At 42.6% G+C, this 21983-nt stretch overlaps 1 pseudogene; it reads right to left on the reverse strand.

Moving 5' to 3' along the window:
- Positions 1 to 21983, reverse strand: part of LOC136675468 (polymeric immunoglobulin receptor-like) — a 252315-nt pseudogene that overhangs the window by 99991 nt on the left and 130341 nt on the right.

Below are 21983 nucleotides of genomic sequence, written 5' to 3' on the forward strand. Positions count from 1 at the left end.
AGAGAACATTGCTGTAAAAACATGATTTCCTTTAGTTACAAGAATATTAGTGAGGTCTGATTCTGATATTAGATCATTAGTTCTAGAAAACAAATTCCACTTTAACATATCTATTTTTTTACCTAATTAATAAAACATTTGTGCAGGGCAGTCTTTTTGTTTGTTAGCCTTTGAATCCTGTTGTTCATTCACACCACTGTACACCACTTTTTTCTTGCAGAACAACAGCTTTTTCTTCAGTAAAAATGGCCTCCTCTGCAGCAACTGCTGAACATATTAACCACTCAACTAACAACAAGAGCGTGGACAACAAGTAATTATCACATCATGAGACATGTTTATTGATTGTGTACTTTAGTGACTGATAAAACAGTTTCTTTGGCATGTAACTCTTAATAATATGATATTTTTGTGTGGTAGTGACTCTTATATGCTTCATGGTGGGTCTCCTTGTCTTAATTAATAACTTACACAGGCCATGTGACTTAACTGACTGCAGCAATGGAAACTCAAAGCTTATCTGGATTCTCCTGGCTGTAGGCCTCGGACTGCTCCTGCTCCTGGTCTGTGTAATAACCTTCATATTGAGAAAACTTTCCAGTAAGTATTTGTTGGCGCAGGCTTTTTAATCAAATGTACACTTTATTACACTCATCAGCACTCACTCCTTCTCTCTCTAACAGAAGCAAGTCAAACAGAGAGCAGAGAGAGGAACAGTAACTCTGCAGTTCACACTGTAAGTGCTGGGAGTGATAGAGGGCTTCATGTTGTTTCAGGTCAGGTGTTTTGCAGGAGATAGTACTGTGCCTCTCTGGCATCAGATTTTGTCATTGGTGTAATATGTGTGTGTGTGTGTGTGTGTGTGTGTGTGTGTTTGTGTGTGTGTGTGTGTGTGTGTGACTGAAATAGACCTGTACAGCTGAAGGTGAATTCTCAGTAACATACAGCACTGTGATTTTCAAAAAGGAGAAGGTAAGACTTTATTCTTTACGTTCATTAACTGTTTTGCCTGAATGTATAGAACAGATAAACCAGCTTGAGACTTTATTAGAGCACCAGGGTTCCTTTTGATTTCCCTCTCAGATCAGTTGATTTGAAACGTAATGTGGTTTCAGAGAAATTAATATGATACGTTTAGGTGTTATAAACCACAATGTATGATGTTAGTCATTTTGTAAATTTTTTTTGATTTTATAAGATTATGAAATTGTGTGTGTGTGTGTGTGTGTGTTTGTGTGTGTGTGTGTGTGTGAAAAGACCTCTACAGGTGAAGCTGAAGACTTAGTAACATACAGTACTCTGATTCCCAAAAAGAAGAAGGTAAGTCTTTATTATCCACATCCATCTCCTTAAAAGCTGTATTTGATCTTGGGACCACAATATTTTTCATGGGAATTAGAGATGCATCAGTTTTATGAAGGCACTAAATATTTTTTTGATGGTTTTGATGGAGGTTCTCGAGTCTAATCTTTAGTTTAGCTGTTGAAAGGGCTTCATTTATTTCTAAAACTGTCCAAATTTACAGCTCTCTCCAGCAGCTGAAGATGATCCAATGATCTACAGCTCTGTGCTTTACAAGTAAGAGGTGAGTCAAAATACATAATTCTTTAGTATGTAATGGGTTTATTAACACATTTCAGCCTTTTTTTCTGTTCTGCCTGATTACAGGTGTATGCAGCTCTATTCATTCATTCATTCATTCATTCATTGTCGGGAGCACCCAGAGCACACCCACTCGGACATGGGCAGAACACACCAAACTCCTCACAGACAGTCACCTGGATCAGGCTTGAACCCACAACCCCAGGACCCTATTTCTAAACCAAAACCAGGCCAGACCATTCAAAATGAAGACTCTGTCCTTGCACTTCAATAAAACATACTCACTTGAAAAAAAATGGCTTTAGTGTGGTTTAAAGTTTTAAATATTTCTCATCTTAGTGGTCAGTAGGGGAACCACATGTACAGTACAGTAAACCCACATGTATTTCTCATACACTGATGTAAATACATCATATCTGCATTACTGACAACCTTGCTCTCATTGGATGTTTTAGGAGTCATCTTCAGAGTCCAATTTATATTCTCTCTCTGATCACTGTATGGTCTTTTATCAGTTTTTTACAGGTGGCCCATGATTTTGTGCTGCAACTGTATTCGTAATATGTTTTAGTTTTGTTCATGTTTCATTCCTTAATTAACACATGCTTCTAAAATAATTAAGAAAATATGTTTAATATGTTTCCAGTAGACCAGACTTTCTTAAATACTAATGTTGAGTTTAACACATTGAGGGAAAGGTATGTCCTCTTTCACAGCCCACATTTAGGGTTTGAGGCTCAGCAAATAAATATGGAACAGTGCATTAAGTGTAAATATGCAGAAATGTTCTCTGTAGAGGGTGTGAATTGAATTTGAGTATTTTTCTTTGCACAAAATTGTAAATTTCAAATATTTCACCTTAGTAGGATAAAAGTGTGTCACATTGTCACCGCTGTTCAGTTAAAAACATGTATCTCCAGAAATTGTAACTTTACAGAAGAAGGAAAAAACCTTCTTAACTTTCAGTTTAAGTGAATGTAAAAAGATTTCGTTCCAAACAATTCTGGATGAAATATTTCATGATGAAATATTCGCACATTGTGAAGGACAGCTGCTGTGTTCAGATGATGTAGAAAAAGAAAAATGTGGAAAAAATAGAGATACATGTTTTTAGATGGAAAGAGACAATGTTGAAACATGTCACATGCCTAATACACCCCACCTGTCAGGACCAGGCGGAATGACGGAGGCGGACGCACTTGCAATAACACAAAAGACTTTATTTAAACAATAGATAAAAAAAAAACAGAGACAGACTTGGATAACATGACAGGATACTTAGACAAAGAAAGACTTAGACAGAGAGACTTGGACAGAGAGAGGGAACTGGACAGAGAAATCTACACAGAGAGAGAGCTAAAGAGACTAACCTGGACAAAGAAAGCTAAACAGAGACTTAGACAGGTCCTGCTTAAACAGAGACCTAGACACGGAGAGACAGATGTAGAGAAACCTAAACTGAGTAGAAACACAGACTTGAGACAAGAGAGATACAAAGACTGACTTGAAGGGAATGAGGAACAGACGAGACAAATAGACCAGAGACAGATGAGCAAATGTGGCTCAAGAGACACCGTGTCACTGTACAGTGAAGAGAATGAGTGAGAATGAGCAAACACATTTCACCCTCGTCCTAAATGTTATTATTCAGTATCCACTCTGCACCCTGGAGCAGGTGAGTTAATCAAAGTGTATTTAAAGCAGTGAGAAAGTAAAGAACACACCTCCAGTGCACAGGAATGATGCAGCATTGATCTTACCTGAGATGTAGAGGAAGAACACAGAGAGAATTAAAGAACTCATGAGGGAGTAGAAGTACATCTTTCTGAGGCTCCAGAGACAAATACTCTTCCTGCCTCTGAGTGAAGTACATTTGACTGAAGTGTTCTTCCTGTTTCTGACCCTCTCTGAATTGATTGGCATCAAAAGAAGTTTGGTATTTTTAACTAAAGTTTTAATCAATAAATTATTAAGAATTAAGTTCAATAATATAAATAAAGAATAACATAAAAACTATGTATACATATTTATTATTTTATTTTAATTGGTTTAATCAAGATTTGTCAGATTTGAACAGGCTGCATCCAGAAAATATAACAGTTGCTGCATTTTCCTGAGGACCCTCCTCAGTCCGGTGTCTAAATACCGGAGGAGATGAGAGAAGTCGCTTCAAATCCCACCGAAGCAGCTTCCAGTGAAGGACACATCAGGGTACACTACCCAGAAAAACAGTTATAGATTTCAGAGTGATCTCTCTGTATTCACGCCGAGAGAGGACGGTCAATCAGGATTTATATTCTGCTTTGTGTGTATTAATCCAATTAAAGAAAAATTTGCATTACTCACTTGATAAAAAATAAAAACATTCACACACTGGACAGCCCATTAACACACCAACAGGTGTTTTTGGGGTTGTGTGAGAAAACTAGAGTGGCCAAAAATAAAAAACAAAAACAAAACAAAAAACCTACAGACACAGAGAACATCATAAATTCGTCGCAGAGAGTGAGCCTTGGTGGGGATTGAACCCCTGGAGCTGTGCAGCAGTGACATATTGTTTCACACTGTGCTGCCCTTGTCTGGGGCTTTACCCCGAGTGTTCACATTTTCCTCTGTTTTCCAGCTGCCAGAAACTGGCATCAGATTTGTTAGGTAACTATGCAGGGACTAAGCAGGATCTAAAGATTAGTGCTGCATTAACATTTAAACCATGCCTAGGAACTACCAAGAATTACAGATTAATTACTCAGTAAGAAATAGTGAATGAATGATTAAGGTAGCTCACTATTAAGTAAACAATAATTACTGAGTCTCACATAACTCCTGGAGAACTACTTATTAATTATGTCTCCATCAGAGTAACTGTTCATTAATCATTGTGTACATTAAAATCTTACATTCCACCTGGAGAAATATAATCTAAATACATACTTCCTACAGCTGGAGACACCACACAGTCACACCCTTAACTCGTCAGGTTTGTTTTCTGTCTCAGCACATGGCTTTGTTTTGTTGTCGTTCACGCCCCGCCTTTCTTCCGCCTCCTTGTTCGTCACCCTTGTTATCCGTTTCAGGTGTTTCTTGTTTGTTGTGTATTTAAGTCCCCTTCCCTCACTTCCTGGTGTCGTTCATTGTTCCTTGTTTCGTTGGCGTTGTTCAAGCCTTGTTGTTCTTTGTTTCGTTTGCCCTGTTCTTCGTAATGTTTGTTTCGTTTCTCGTGCTCGTTCCTCTTGCTCGTTTCACGCCCGTTTCATGCTCGCTTCATGCCCCTGTCGTGTTGTGTTTGTTTTGTTAATTCCCTGTGAATAAAGTCTGTGTTATTAGCATTTGCGTCCGCCCTCCGTCAGTCCGCACCCCTCATCCCTAACAGAATGAACGACCCACACATGGACGCAGCTAGCACAAGGACTTTGTTTGAAAGGGCGGTGGAGTGGAGTAGCCGGCTCCAGCTCATGCCTGGCGCAGTTCCTTATCCTCTACCAGAGGAGTCGACTCGTGAATCGAGTAACTGCGCCAGTGCGAGTCGAAGGAGTCAGTGAAGGAAGCGTGCTGGAGTCTCCCCCTCGCTGGTTGATTACCCCCTCAGGTCCGGGGAAATTTTTGGGGGGGCGTTAAGGGTAGGGGCTGTTAGCCTCCAACCTCAGAACTATGGAGGTGAGGCTAACAGGGGCGCACCTCTAGGGGATCTCATGAGTGCACCCGTCAAACCCCCTAAACCCTCTACAGCTCCAGCACAAGCCCGGCGAGCAGCACAAGCCCCTGCCTTCGTGGACGTCGCTGCAGGTTCCCCTGCCTTCGTGGACGTCGCTGCAGGTTCCCCAGCCTCCGTGGACGTCGTCGCTGCAGGTTCCCTTGCCTCCGTGGACGTCGTCGCTGCAGGTTCCCCTGCCTCCATGGACGTCGTCGCTGCAGGTTCCCCTGCCTCCGTGGACGTCGTCGCTGCAGGTTCCCCTGCCTCCGTGGACGTCGTCGCTGCAGGTTCCCCTGCCTCCGTGGACGTCGTCGCTGCAGGTTCCCCTGCCTCCGTGGACGCCGTCGCTGCAGGTTCCCCTGCCTCCGTGGACGCCGTCGCTGCAGGGCCTCCTGCCTCCATGGACGGTGTTGCTGCAGGGCCTCCTGCCTCCGTGGACGGCGTCGCTGCAGGGCCTCCTGTTTCCAGAGACGTCATCGCAAGGGTGCCAGCTCCCAAGCACCTCTCTGCACTCCCTCCTGACCTCCAAGAGATGCTTGAAAGCCTCTTGGTAAGTCTGGAGGTCTCCGTGAAAGCGGCGCAGCCAGCCGCTCCTGTCCTTGTGAACGCGGCGCAGCCAGCCGCTCCTGTCCTCGTGAACGCGGCGCCTCCAGCCGCTCCTGTCCTCGTGAACGCGGCGCCTCCAGCCGCTCCTGTCCTCGTGAACGCGGCTTCCTCAGCCGCTCCAGCCCCAGAGAAGGCAGCTCCCACAGCCGCTCCAGCCCCAGAGAAGGCGGCTTCCTCAGCCGCTCCAGCCCCAGAGAAGGCGGCTCCCACGGCCGCTCCAGCCCCAGAGAAGGCGGCTCCTACGGCCGCTCCAGCCCCAGAACAGGCGGCTTCTACGGCCGTTTCTGCCCCCGTGACTGTGGCCCTGGCCGCTCAAGGTTGTGTCTATGGGACGGCCGCTCAAGGTCGTGTCTATGGGACGGCCCCAAGAACTTCGGGGCCGATCCCCAGAACTGTGCCCAGGCTGGTCCCTCAGACATTTCCACAGACATTTGCCAGCCCTGGGCACCCCCATGTTGTTTTAGTTCCGCTGTCTGTCCCTGTCCTGATTCCTGTCTCTGTGCTTGTCCCTGTACCCTTGTCTGCGTTGGTTTCGATTCCTGTCCCTGTCACGGTGTTCATGTCCATTCCTGTAAACGTCTTGGTACCTGTTCCCCTGCCTAGTCCTGTACAGTCCCCTGTTAGCCCTGTCCAGTCACCACGTAAACCCTCTGTCCGGTCTCATGTCCAGTCCCCTGTTCACTTCCAGTATCCGTCCTCAGTCTCAACACATGTCCAGTCTCTGTTTCAGTCCCGTCTCTGCTCCTGTGTTGCCTCAGTCCCCGTTTCAAACCTCTGTCCTGTCTCAAGTCCCATCTCCTGTCCAGCCTCATGTCTCTGCCCCTGTTCTGCAGCAGTCCCCGTTTCAACCCTCTGTCCTGTCTCAAGTCTCGTCTCCTGTCCATTCCCAGCACTCAGTCCCGTCATCTGTTCTGTCTCCCATCCGGTCCTTGTTCCCCTCCAATGTCTTGTCCAATGTTAAGCACCCCGTCCAGTCACATTTGTCCACTCCTGCCCAGTCTCATGTAAACACTCTTGTTCTGTCTAGTCCTTTCCAGACCCAGGTCCCATCCCCTGTTAATTCAGTCTTCTGTCCCCGCTCAAGTTCTGTCCCCAGTCCGTTCTCTTCGTTTCAGTGCTTTGCCACCCGTCTTTAGTTCTTTCGTGTCTCTGTTTCTAGGTTCTTCACTGGTTTCTCCCCTTTGTCAGTCTTCTGTTCTGTCCAAATTCTAGTCTCTTGTCTCCAGCCCCACGGTTCCTTGTCTTAGTCTCTTGTTTTCCGTGCTCCCTCCTGCGCCAGCTTCTGGGGGGTCTAGGTTACGCGCCCCGGGAGTTGCGCGTTCAGGAGGGGGCATCTGTCACGCCCTTATCTCGTCAGGTTTGTTTTCTGTCTCAGCACATGGCTTTGTTTTGTTGTCGTTTGCGCCCCGCCTTTCTTCCGCCTCCTTGTTCGTCACCCTCGTTATCCGTTTCAGGTGTTTCTTGTTTGTTGTGTATTTAAGTCCCCTTCCCTCACTTCCTGGTGTCATTCATTGTTCCGTTGGCGTTGTTCAAGCCTTGTTGTTCTTTGTTTCGTTTGCCCCGTTCTTCATATGCTTCTTCGTATTGTTTGTTTCGTTTCTCGTGCTCGTTCCTCTTGCTCGTTTCATGCCCGTTTCATGCTCGCTTCATGCCCCAGTCATGTTGTGTTTGTTTTGTTAATTCCCTGTGAATAAAGTCTGTGTTATTAGCGTTTGCGTCCGCCCTCCGTCAGTCCGCACCCCTCATCCCTAACACACACCCTGTAAGCAGTAACTCTTATTTCACAAAACAGCAGCAGTTATTGTGTAAGACTTGGCACTGATAAGAAGTCTGATTTGTAGAGTTACTAAAAGCAGAAGTTTCCTTCACACTTCAGAAAAACAGTGGTGAGTGTTTGTACAAAGGGGAACCAGGCAGGTGCAGAAATATGTATAAAAAGAAGTTTAATTTCTCCTCCAGTACGTTATATAGGGTGATTGTAGGTTTATTCACACTTATTCTTTTATTATGAACCTGTTACAACCTAAGTGAACACACCACTACACCACTGTGTTTTTTGCCGATTTTAATGGAGACTGGAAAATGTCAGACACACACTACACTGGGGATAGGCCCTACAAGAACTCGCTGTGGTTATCGTTTGTGCTGATGTTTGTGTAAATCCATATAAATGTCTTTGGGTTGTGGATGGGAAGACTTGGCCAGTACGGTCTCTACACACTACAGAAGGGAGCAGGGGATTAGTGGAATAGCACATAGTTAAGGATACATTCCACCTTAAATGTTTCAGAAACGGGTAGGCTCCGGACTCACTGTGATCCTGAACTAGATAAATGGTTACAGACAATGAATGAATGTTAATTATTAGGGAATACACATCTGTCTCATTGTAGAATGAACAGAAAGGTTCTGTTAGACTGAAGCAACACTGATAAAAGCAATCACATCTAAAGCAGTGAGAGAGTAAAGAACACAAAGAACAACCCCAGTGCACAGGAATGATGCAGCATTGATCTTACCTGAGATACAGAGGAAGAACACAGAGAATTAAAGAACTCATGAGAGAGTAGAAGTGCATCTTTCTGTAAGAGTCTCCAGAGACAAATACTCTTCCTACCTCTGAGTGAAGCAGTTCTTCAGCATTCTTTCTGTTTTCAGCTCTTGCTGCTATTGACTGGATCAGTCCTACACTCAAACAAATGGATGAATTTAAACACAGTATTGCCACAGTGTCACAGCATTATGCTGAGGGATGGGGATAGAGGTTCTTATAAGTAGTCATTATATAGTAGGTATTATAGTGGTTAATATCACCATGCAGAAAACGAGTTTGATTCCCATCTCATGCAGTTACACAGAGCTACACTAAAGTGAGTTATTGAGCTAGACTCATAACACTGTATTAGCCTACATCTGTAACTTGTACTTCCTTAAACTCCAGTTAATTGATTATATTTCAACTGCACCAGTTCTAACTCACCTACTGGGAGCAGCAATAGACTATAAACCCCTGAAATATAATCAGTGGCTGCGTCCACTAAATTAGTCCTCCTGTCCTTCCCTCATTTTCCACTGCCCCTCACCTTTATCAGTAGACTGTGGAAGATTCGAGGAAACAAGCAGTGCCCTTTTTGAAATGGAGCCCTGTGCCTTGCATTCATTCATTCATTCATTATCTGTAACCGCTTATCCAGTTCAGGGTCGTAGTGGGTTCAGAGCCTACCTGGAATCATTGGGTACAAGGCAGGAATACACCCTGGAGGGGGCGCCAGTCCTTCACAGGGCAACACAGACACACACACACATTCACTCACACACTCACACCTACGGACACTTTTGAGTCGCCAATCCACCTACCAACGTGTGTTTTTGGCAACCTGATATCATGGCTGAAACGTACCTATGCTACTAAAAGACCACACCAGCTAAAATGTACATTTAACTACGTTAAACTTGATATGCGCCCCCTAGCCTCTAAGGCCGCTTGGAAAAAGACATGCTGAACCAAAGCATTCAAGTAGAAGATTATTTAACTTTCTTTAGTGGAAAAATGTGTAGGGCGGCACGGTGGCGCAGCAGGTAGTGTCGCAGTCACACAGCTCCAAGGACCTGAAGGTTGTAGGTTTGATTCCCGCTCCCGGTGACTGTCTGTGAGGAGTTGCGCCCAATGATTCCAGGTAGGCTCTAGACCCACCCCGACCCTGAATTGGATAAGCAGTTACTGATAACGAATGAATGAATATATTCACTCGGCATGTTGCAGCTGCTCTTACTTGCGTGCAAAACTAAACTACATTTCCCACAATGCCGGATTGTAGTTTAGTTTCACGCGCGAGTATGAGCAGCTGCAACCTCTTGACACCAAGACCTCCCTCTAGATTTGTGTGTATATATATATATAATGTGCTTTTGTACAAACCGGATTCCAAAAAGGTTGGGACAACAAACAAATTGTGAATAAAAATTGAATGCAATGATGTGGAGATGGCAAATGTCAATATTTTATTCATAATAGAACATAGATGACAGATCAAAAGTTTAATCTGAGTAAATGTAACCTTTTAAAGGAAAAATATGTTGATTCAAATTTTCACAGTGTCAACAAATCCCAAAAAAGTTGGGACAAGTAGCAATAAGTGGCTGGAAAAAGGAAATTGAGCATATAACGAACAGCTGGAAGACCATTCATTCATTCATTCATTCATTATCTGTAACCGCTTATCCAATTCAGTGTCGCGGGGGTCCAGAGCCTACCTGGAATCATTGGGCGCAAGGCAGGAATACACCCTGGAGGGGGCGCCAGTCCTTCACAGGACAACACAGACACACACCCACATTCACTTTTTTTGAGTCGCCAATCCACCTACCAACGTGTGTTTTTGGACTGTGGGAGGAAACTGGAGCACCCGGAGGAAACCCACGCGGACACGGGGAGAACACACCAACTTCTCACAGACAGTCACCCAGAGCGGGAATCGAACCCACAACCTCCAGGTACCTGGAGCTGTGAGACTGCGACACTACCTGCTGCGCCACCATGCCGCCCGCTGGAAGACCAATTAACACTAATTAGGTCAATTGACAACATGATTGGGTATAAAAAGAGCTTCTCTTCAGTGTCTCTCTGAAGCCAAGATTGTAAGAGGATCACCAATTCCACCATTGTTGCGCAGAAAGATACTACAGCAATACCAGAATGGTGTTACCCAGCATAAAATAGACTTTTTAGTTATCATCATCAACTCTGCATAACATCATCAAAAGATTCAGAGAACCTGGAACTTTTGCTGTGTGTAAGAGTCAAAGCCGTAAAACTCTACTGGATGCTCGTGATCTCTGGGCCCTTAAACGTCACTGCACCACAAACAGGAATGCCACTGTCAAGGAAATAACAGAATGGGCTCAGGAATACTTCCAGAAAGCATTATCAGTGAACACAACCCACCGTGCCATCCACAAAGAGGAAGCCATTTCTAAGCAAGCTCCACAAGCTCAGACGTTTGCACTGGGTCAGGGGTCTTTTAAAATGGAGTGTGGCAAAAATGGAAGACTGTTCTGTGGTCAGATGAGTCACGATTTAAAGTTCTTTATGGAACACTGGGACGCCATGTCATCCGGACCAGAGAGGACAAGGATAACCCAAGTTGTTATCAACGCTCCGTTCAGAAGCCTGCATCACTGATGGTATGGGGTTGCATGAGTACTTGTGGCATGGGCAGCTTGCATTTCTGGAAAGGCACCATTAATGCAGAGTACTATGTTCAGTTTCTAGAACAACATATGCTCCCATCTAGACATCATCTCTTTCAGGGAAGACCCTGCATTTTTCAACAAGATAATGCCAGACCACATTCTGCAGCAATCACATCATGGCTATGTAGGAGAAGGATCCGGGTACTGAAATGGCAGCCTGCAGTCCAGTTTCACCTGTAGAGAACATTTAGCGCATCATAAAGAGGAAGGTGCGACAAAGAAGGCCCAAGACGATTGAACCGTTAGAGGCCTGTATAAGACATAAATTGGAGAGCATTCCTATTTCTAAACTTGAGAAACTGGTCTCCTCTGTACCCAGATGTCTGTTGAGTGTTGTAAGAATGGGGGATGCCACACAGTGGTAAAAAATGTCCTTGTCCCAACTTTTTGGGAATTTGTTGACGCCATGAAATTTTGAAACATATTTTTTCCCTTAAAATGGTACATTCTCTCAGTTTAAACTTTTGATCTGTGATTTGTGTTCTATTCTGAATAAAATATTAGATATTGGCACCTCCACATCATTGCATTCAGTTTTTATTCACAATTTGTTTAGTGTCCCAACTTTTTTCAAATCCAGTTTGTAAATATGTGCATTGGTGAATACATTAATTCATCACATATTTTAGACCACTGCAGGGTCTTGAAACAGTTTTCTGTAAATGGCCCATCCCAGTAAACAAGGGACATCCCTGGACATTCAAAAAAGGTCTAAAAGTAGTCGGTCAGTCAAGGACATATTTTAAACGTCAGTGGACGTCCAAAATTAATTGAAAACAAGTCAGTTATTTCAGGACCAATTGACAACGTCAATGGACGTCCGAAATGCGTTGAAAACAAGTCCGTCAGTTCGGGACCAATTGATAACGCCAATGGACGTCCGAAATGCGTTGAAAACAAGTCAGTTATTTCGGGACCAATTGATAACATCAATGGACGTCCGAAATGCGTTGAAAACAAGTCCGTTATTTCGGGACTAATTGACAACGTCAATGGATGTCCGAAATGCGTTGAAAACAAGTCTGTTATTTTGGGACTAATTGACAACGTCAATGGACGTCCGAAATGCATTGAAAACAGGTCAGTTATTTCGGGAACAATTGATAACGCCAATGGACGTCCGAAATGCATTGAAAACAAGTCACTTATTTCAGGACCAATTGACAACGTCAGTGGACGTCCGAAATGCGTTGAAAACAAGTCAGTTATTTTTGGATTAATTGACAACGTCAGTGGACGTCCAAAATGCATTGAAAACAGGTCAGTTATTTCGGGACCAATTGATAACGTCAATGGACGTCCAAAATGCATTGAAAACAAGTCAGTTATTCCGGGACCAATTGATAACGTCAGTGGACGTCCGAAAGGCGTTTAAAACAAGTCAGTTATATTGGGACGAACTGATAACATCAGTGGACGTCCAAAATGCGTTTTAAACAAGTCAGTTACTTCAGGACCAGTTAACGTCAGTGGACGTCCAAAATGTGTCTGTTATTTTGGGACAAATTAATATTGTCAGTGGACGTTCGGAATGCATTTTAAATCAGTTAAGAGATAGAGATAGAGAGAGAGAGAGAGAGAGAGAGAGAGAGAGAGAGAATGTGTGTGTGTTTGAGAGAGAGAGAGCCCCTCCCCTTCAGATAACGGTTACTCTGAGTTTGAATACAGTGTCAAAATAAGTTTCAGTGGATGATTTTTCAACGGTTTGTGGAAGCAGGCATTACAAAAACAGCGGAGGAGGCTCGTATATTCAGAGGTAAGTGATATTTAATCTTAATAAAACTTTAGTTTCACTCATTCTGGTAAAGTATAAGTATTTAAAGAGCTCTAGCAAAGCAACAGCTATGCTAGGTTAGCACCTCAGTGAAGACAAGTGAAGGAGTAGAGGAGAATAATAGTTAACCCATTCTGTAAAAAAAAATTCAAAGTAATATTACATTATTAACAGTAATGTTTTTGACATTTATTTCAGCAGGTCTGCGATGCAGTTACATGCAAGCCACCTTGCTAACAATGCGAATGTTAACCAAATATCAAAAGTGCTGGGCTGGAAAGTAAAATCATACAATAACATTTGCGCAGGCCATATTTGTGCTTTTCCAAATATGTGAAAATCATCAGATGAACGGTACTTTTATCTGAAGTTGTGTGTAAAATATTGATGTATTGTACGCTGTTATTACTTTTACTTAGAAAATCAATACATATAATTTTATTAGGTGCACCAAAACATTTACATATGATAGAATATTTTGTTAGTGTAAAAAAGGGAGGAGCAAATGGGCGGAGAAATAAAAGAAGGAAAAAAGAGCCTATTAAATGAGACAGAGACTTGTAGGATTGCAGTTTGGGGAGCATGAGGTACAGACCGCAGTAACAGCTCTAAAGTAGCTCCACGTCCAACTTTACAGTTGTGTAATCTTGTGTGCGTAAATTCGAAGTAAGTTGCTTTCCTTTACAAAAGGCTGTCTGTAGTTTAGTCTAATCATTGTATAATGACCATTTATTAGCAACTAGAATTGTTTAGCGATTTGTTGTTCAGCTGTGTCAGCACAGATTGTTCTATGTACACATCGAAGATGGTGTTGAGTTCTTATTGCACAGATTAGAGTTATATTTGCTTCTGTTACTTATTAATGAACGACTTGCACAAGATTATATCCTTTGTACATGTATTAGAAATGGCGCCTGTTGTAGAAAACAATTTTATTACTTTGTATTAGTGGACAAATATCCTTAAATGATGATTAGTTAAAATTAGAAAGTATAATTATATATTCATTGTATGAAACCTTGTACTCATATGAATGATTAACCAGTATTTAACCATGCATTTAAACAGTTTAGAATCTGCACACTAACTGGCATGTTGACTCAGTATTTGCACCTTTCTAAATTCTTAAACACTTAACATTGAACAGATCTGCACTTAGGCTTTTACCAAGCTTACTTAAATTACAAGTGTTAGCCAAAAGGGGGGGTTGGACTTTAGGGCATCTCAGTGACCTTAAGTCCATTAGTGACTCCTCTGAATCTTGCTGATGGGAGAGGAGTGTGGGAAGAAAAGGTATATTGTCAAGCCTACCTAAGAATTAATGTTTTGGGGTCAAGGTGTATGGGAAACTTGCACGCGAGAAAGCTGAGTACTAACATGTCTTATTATGCATATTAATATATGTTAATCAGCCAGAAACGCCCCACCAGAAGGCTATACGTCATATGAGGTATAAGAGTGGGGTCAGACCGGCTGGAACTCAGAACTTTACTGGGGAAGGCCATTAGACGGGTTTCTTATGTATTGTTCTCCTGGATCCAGTATTGTAAATAAATACTTTGATTTGCTTTGAACTTCACTCGACAGGTCTTTGTAACGCTTCCGGAACGAGCACGCCTCCCTGAGGAGGAAGGTTGTATTTTGGAACTTTTTGATATTTTCTAAATTTTAATTACTTTGGGAACGGTCCAAAAAGAACATTTTTATCTTTAATTGGTGACCCCGGACGTGCGGAAGCTCGAGACGGCGGAAGACTTCGGACTCCGTTCCACTCGCGGCCGCAATAAACTAAAGGTGGGTGCGCAGAACCTGTTTTATTCAAATTCTGCATATTGGATTCTCTAAAATCAGAGTGGTGCAGAGGCCTGAAGCCGGTCCGGAGTGAGGTATTGAGCAAATCAATTTATTTTAAATATGTTTTTATAATTTTTTATCAGTTTATACATTTGGGGTTGCTTGTTTAAAAAATTAATTATGGAATTTAAAATATAATAGATGGACGCTGTACCCATCTTGAGACTGAGTGGTGGCGTCCTCCATTCGGAACTTGACGAGGTATCGAATTAATTGCCCGGTCGAAGGTCGTCCGTGGGCGTGGTCTCCCCTGAAGTATAAACACGCGGACGCTGTTCCCGCGATTTAATATTAAGCGGAAGTTGTTCCCGCGAAATAAATAAACAAAAAAGGAGCGGAAGTTGTTCCCGCACATTTTATATTAATATTCGCGGATGTTGTTCCCGCAGATTTATTTTATATTGAGCGGAAGTTGTTCCCGCCAGAGTTTGTGGTGTATTTTAATGAAATTTGACTGTGTATTTTGTGTGTTATTATTTTGTGGAGCTGTTTGCATGACTGTTGTGTATGTTTTTGCTCGCTAGAGGGCGGTAGAGGAGTGTCTTGCTATATGTGTATGTGTATGTGTCAGCTGAGTGTGTGTGTCTCACCCCCTCCCTTTTTCCATCTTATAACTTTGTCCCTTAGTCTGTAACTATGTGTGTGTGTCAGCTGAAAGAATTTTTTTGGGAGAAAGTGGGGGACTGATCAACCCCCTTTTCTTCTGCGGTTGCCTTTGAGTTTGTGTGGGGAGAACTCTCCATGTGCTGTAAAGAGCCATAAATTTTCTGTGGGTGTGTTTAGAAAAAAGGGGGGAAAGGACACCTCTGCCTAGAGAGTGTCAGAGAGGGAGTATGTTTAAAGAAAAAGGGGAAAATGTCATAAAGAATGAGAGATTTAGAAATTAATAGGGAAAGAAATTTGTAATGGTAAAAATTATGAGATTCGTTCAAGGACAGTTGTTTAAAGAATATGAACCTCAAAAAAATGAGGGGTTTGTTTATTTATGACAATGAGCCTGAACGGAAGATGTTTTTAAAGTAAAATATATACAGTTAAATAAATGAGCTTTCTTGGAGACTATACATTAAGAAAATATAGACAATGAGCTCCAGAAAGACGTAAAGCTGTAAAGCTGAGGAATTAATGGGATACATTGGGGAAACTGTAAGGTTTAAACATGGGAATTAAAGGGAAAATTGTTAATTGAACACTTGCTCTAATTTTGAATCTGGTTTCTTTGATATTGTTAATTTAGACTTGTAGTGGATAAAATATATTTTGTATTTTGTTTACTGCTTATTGTCCTGAGAATCTTATTTTTCCGGTTCAGTTTGCATTTTTTAACTGTGTTAAAAATGTGTAAAAATTTTTTAAAAGTTAACTGTTTAACTGTGTTAAAAATTTATTTTCTTCCTCGGTTTGAATTTTTCGTTCATCATAACATATTTTGTAACCTGCTTGCTACTTCTGTAGTTCTCAAAATTTTGTTTTCACTTTTTATAATATATCTTGTAATTTGACTGCTTATTGATGGTGTGCTGATGATGTTTGTTCTGTTCGGTTGGAAATTGATACTCCACATAATAGGCACGATGGTGGCTTGTTGACTGATAAGTGTGTTCGGTTATCTAAAATATAGTCTTCGGTTTTTTCTGTTATTACAAATTCTATTTTATATATTGGCGTGTTATTTGCTTCTGACTAAAGAGCTTTTTCGGTTCGTGGGCTGGTTTAACACTACAGGGGTTCACCCTGCTAGGGGGCAGCAGGTGGTTTGGTTTAGTACTGCAGTTTTGAAAGGCTTGCCAGCCCTCATAAAGGACAAAATTGAGGACGATCCTAATATGGGCACCAGACGCACCACATGACCTGTGGGTTAGACACGTTTTGTTCCATATGAACAAATATAAGGAAAAATTAGATAACAAAGACAAGGAGACACTTAAGTTACAAAGAGACCTACTAACTGTTCAACTAGCAGAAGCCAGGAAATCTATAAATGATAATTAAAAGAAAACAAAGTCTGACACCATGATGCCTATGACTGCACTGCCACATATGCAATCACCACAAACAATTATGAACACAAACACATACATGCCTACCCAATCAGGGCCACCACAAAACCCACCATACAATTATGGAACAACTCCATATTTCCCATATCAGCCCTACTCAGGGGGCAGGGGGCGCGGTAATGGCAGGTGGAGGGGCAGGGTCCGCCGCCGGACAGGGGCGTGCCTAAGATGTGGAGCTTTGGACCACTGGGTAGCACAATGTAGGGCACCACTCTTTACTGACACCTGTTATCCACACCAGGCACCACACCCACAGGCGGCACCAAAACTGGAGCCATCACATCTTCCTGCTGGCCAATACAGCATGGAGCCATAGGGTGGACATTGACCGGGCCCAGAGGAGCACCAGGACAGCAGGGCCAGGGCAGAACCCATGCTGTCATTAACTGTGGGGGCCTCCGAAATCCTTTTTCTGGTAGACACGGGAGCCACATGGTCAGCCATCAACACTGTATTACCTGCACATTTGATGAGTGAACACACTGTGCAAGTAAGGGGCTTCTCGGGGACATCTACATCACTGCCAAAAACAAGACATTTGCCAGTCAGTACTGGTACACAGACTGTGTCACATTCATTTCTAATTGCACCACAAGCACCCTTGAACATTTGTGGTAGAGACTTGTTGATGAAAATGGGAGTCACTATTTTATGTCAACCAGATGGGATCACACTTACGTGGTTGGACGGACACAAAACTGTGCCAGTGGTGGGGTACACTGATGGTATGTATCTGATGAGACCTCAGCAGGATGAGTCGGTAGACATTTATTGGGGTTTAGTGACTGGACAGACGGAGCCGTCACCATGACTCATTGCTTTGTTCCACCAGTGGTCACCTTGGATTACAGCCATGGCACCCTACCTCCCTCTGCCCGACCCATTCCATGTCACCCTGTTTTATGATGTAGGGGGAGATTTAACTTACTATGAAGCTTTTCAAACAGAATTAGAGGGTACACAGTGGTCGGTTGATACCACAGGGATTTATGTGGGTCCTGAAGGGGTGGCATCTCCTGTTTCACTAACACCACAACAACATAATTGGTATAAACTGTCTGACACGGCGGCACCACACATTTCACTAGCTCTCCATCCGAGACACGAGGCCAAGCAGTTGGGCCCTATGGTAAAAAGAGCAAATGAGGCCACGGATTGGGTCAGGACACAGCTGCCTGGTGTCATGTTTTCACAGTCAACACAGACATATTACATCACTGATAACTCATCCATCCAAGTCACATTGCACCATCAATTACTGCCTAGACACCATGGTTGTGAGGACTCTGATCATCCACAGACGGAGACATTACTAGCATCACTACCTGACACATTGTGGTCCACAGGCCCAGATGATGTAGGATACACTAATCAAACACCTGTCTCTTTTTGTATGAATATTACACAGCCAATTTGGATTCCCCAATTTAAACACAAAACCAGAAACTGTGAAAGACATGTTAGCATTTTTAGGATTGACTGGTTACAGTAGACAATACATTCCTGACTTTGTCGGACGTACACAACCCCTTAGAGACATGGTGAAATCTCTAGGGATGAGAAATTTGTCTGGTAAGCTCACTTGGACGGTGGAGTCAGAATAGGCGTTTATAGATGTTAAACAAGCCTTATCTGCTGCAGTTGACTTAGCCAGACCTGACTATTCACTAACTTTTTACATGGATGTTTCTGAAACAGACACTGTGATTAATGGTGTACTGTTTCAGAAAAAGGGGGAACGCAGAACTGCTAGCAGTAATTTCAGCATTAGAAGTGGCACACGTAGGAAGACAACAAGACACTGGAAAATCTAAAACAATGGTGGCACTCATATATGTCAGTATTAGTGGTTGATTACATCACTAAATGTCAGATTTGTAACACTCAGAATGTAGCAAAAGTATTTAAATTAGCTCCAGGAAAGTTTCCATTGCCAGATTCTCATGGGCATGAGATTCAAATGAATTACACAGATATGATTGACCCCATTAGGAGATATAGATATCTCCTGGTCATTGTAGATAGATTCTCGGGGTGGGTAGAGGCACTCCCCACTCTGAGGGAACATGCAAAAGCAGTCTGTAAGTTTCTGATTAATTGTTGGATTCCGAACCATGGCTTTCCTAGAAAAGTTTTTTTCAGATAACGGGAGTCATTTTACGAGCAAAACACTGCAGTGGGTGGAGCAGTCGTTGGGGCTGCGCCATAGCTATGGTTGTGTGTATCATCCTGCTTCACAAGGTCAGGTGGAGAGGATGAATCAAAATTTGAAATCTAAATTAGCTAAGATTACACTGACCACGGGCATGAATTGGCTTGATGCCCTATCAATTGCCCTGATCAGTGTTCGGACTTCAATTAATAGAAGCACAGGCTTCTCCCTATTTGAACTGGTCAGAGGCGTAGCATTCCCAGGCCCAAAAACAAGACTGAGTCCAGATGTGGGCTCGCCTGGGACGAACACAGATGAGTATCGTCAACTGTTTTTGAAACTAAAATCAGTGTGTGAGGAACTATCTGTGCAGGTACGGAGAAACAGAGGAGATGAAGAGCATGAGATAACTCCTGAGGTGGCCGTCGCTCCATGGGTGTATCTGAGAGTCATCAAGCGAAAGTGGTCAGAACCTCGTTGGACAGGCCCACTCCGGGTGACAGAGAGAACCAGCCACGCGGTACGACTCAAGGGTAAAGGCAGCTCATGGTACCACCTGTCTCAGTGCAAGCCAGCACTGCCACCAGAGGAGCACCAGACGCAGAAGCAAGCATCTAAGTAGTAACAACTGCCAGCTGGACACTCTGCGAACAACAGGTGTCACCGGAGAGCTGTCTGAAGCTTTTGAAGATCCAGATCACATTATTATTTTCTTTACAGGTTGTCGTGGACTGTTCTTCTTTTTACAGGTTGCTTGGACTCTTAATTTTACCTTCCTTGCAGGTTGAACTTTCTAAACACATTGTAAAAAAAAAAGAAAAACACCCTGTAACTTTAACACTTACACATATAAGGGTTTAGATAATATTTTCTTAATTAGAAGGGAACTTAGTGGGGAAACATATTGATTGTTTAATGATGGCTGGTATGGTAAAAGGGGGTGCGATAGTACAAAATACAGACACAATTACTGTTGTAGAACAAGTAGTCTGGGAGATAACTAATAGGGAAATAATGTTATTTCCTCATGTTGACATGGTTAATATTTTGGCCGCCTGGGGGCAGAAGGGGCTACTGGGAGAATTTTTCCTGTCAAAAAATTGGTTGGTTGGCTGCCCGACAGGTTTTCGCTCTCACAGGTTAAACACATGTCAAAAACATGTTTGGAGGATTTAGAGTGTGATGACGTGTCTTGGGACACGTCATAAGGGGGAATTGTTGTAGAAAACAATTTTATTACTTTGTATTAGTGGACAAATATCCTTAAATGATGATTAGTTAAAATTAGAAAGTATAATTATATATTCATTGTATGAAACCTTGTACTCATATGAATGATTAACCAGTATTTAACCATGCATTTAAACAGTTTAGAATCTGCACACTAACTGGCATGTTGACTCAGTATTTGCACCTTTCTAAATTCTTAAACACTTAACATTGAACAGATCTGCACTTAGGCTTTTACCAAGCTTACATAAATTACAAGTGTTAGCCAAAAGGGGGGGTTGGACTTTAGGGCATCTCAGTGACCTTAAGTCCATTAGTGACTCCTCTGAATCTTGCTGATGGGAGAGGAGTGTGGGAAGAAAAGGTATATTGTCAAGCCTACCTAAGAATTAATGTTTTGGGGTCAAGGTGTATGGGAAACGTGCACGCGAGAAAGCTGAGTACTAACATGTCTTATTATGCATATTAATATATGTTAATCAGCCAGAAACGCCCCACCAGAAGGCTATACGTCATATGAGGTATAAGAGTGGGGTCAGACCGGCTGGAACTCAGAACGCCGTCTTCTTGCCGTTCTGAGTAGGTTGAATGTCTGGCCACTAGAGGGCGCAAAGAGACCACTTTCATTTAAATATATCTATATAGACGTAACTGGAGATAAATTCATTTAATTACTTATCAAGCATGCTTAGGCTGTTACTATATATTATTTCTGTTTTCTCAATGTACATGTCAAGAGAATAGGCCCTGAATAATTCGTAATTTATGTTCAATGTATGTTTATTTCCAGAACCACACTCATTTATATACAACTGGTGTACAAATTCATTGCATAATTCCTGCTGTGACATGTGCATGACTGTGTTGTATCTGAATCCTGTAAGACTCAGTAAAGTGCAATAACGTTACCTTTGGGTCCTGTCATATGTACTCTGACCGGTACACTGGGGCGAACGCCATATATGACCTACACCCATTCTGTCCGCAACAAGCCTTGAGTTCTCCTTTACAGTTAGACTGACAATTTTTTCCCACTCAGGTATCCAACTAACTTGGAGTATGTTCATGTTCCCAAAGGTTTAACTGTGAAATATAAATGTTGTGGGGAACACTAATGCAAGTATGTATTTTATTCTATTGTAGAATTAGTAATAATATTTTAAAACTTATAAGCTGTGATCTGATTATTAATGAAAGCATACATGTTTTGAGTCAATACTCTCCATCCTCCAGCACACCTTGCATATGTCACTCAAGCAAAAGCTAGAAAATGTGCCACTTTTCAATGTTGCAGAGATCTGAAGGTTTCAGTAATTTTATCAGGCAAGGAAGTCAACAGATGCATCAACAGCATTGTCACCAAATGCCCAGTGCTGGTAGCAAGTGAACCAACATCATATAAGTATTATTGTATCTTTTATAATTCTGAAAATATTATATATAATATTATTCATTCATTCATTATCTGTAACCGCATATCCAATTCAGGGTTGCGGTGGGTCCAGAGCCTACCTGGAATCAATGGGCACAAGGCGGGAATACACCTTGGAGGGGGGCGCCAGTCCTTCACAGGGCAACACAGACACACACACATATTCACGCACACACTCACAATTTTGAGTCGCCAATCCACCTACCAACGTGTGTTTTTGGACTGTGGGAGAAAACCGGATCACCCGGAGGAAACCCACACAGACACGGGAAGAACACATCAACTCCTCACAGACAGTCACCCGGAGGAAACCCACACGGACACAGGAA

Source organism: Hoplias malabaricus, chromosome X1 (genome assembly GCF_029633855.1).
Source record: "Hoplias malabaricus isolate fHopMal1 chromosome X1, fHopMal1.hap1, whole genome shotgun sequence".
Taxonomy (NCBI): Eukaryota; Metazoa; Chordata; class Actinopteri; order Characiformes; family Erythrinidae; genus Hoplias; species Hoplias malabaricus.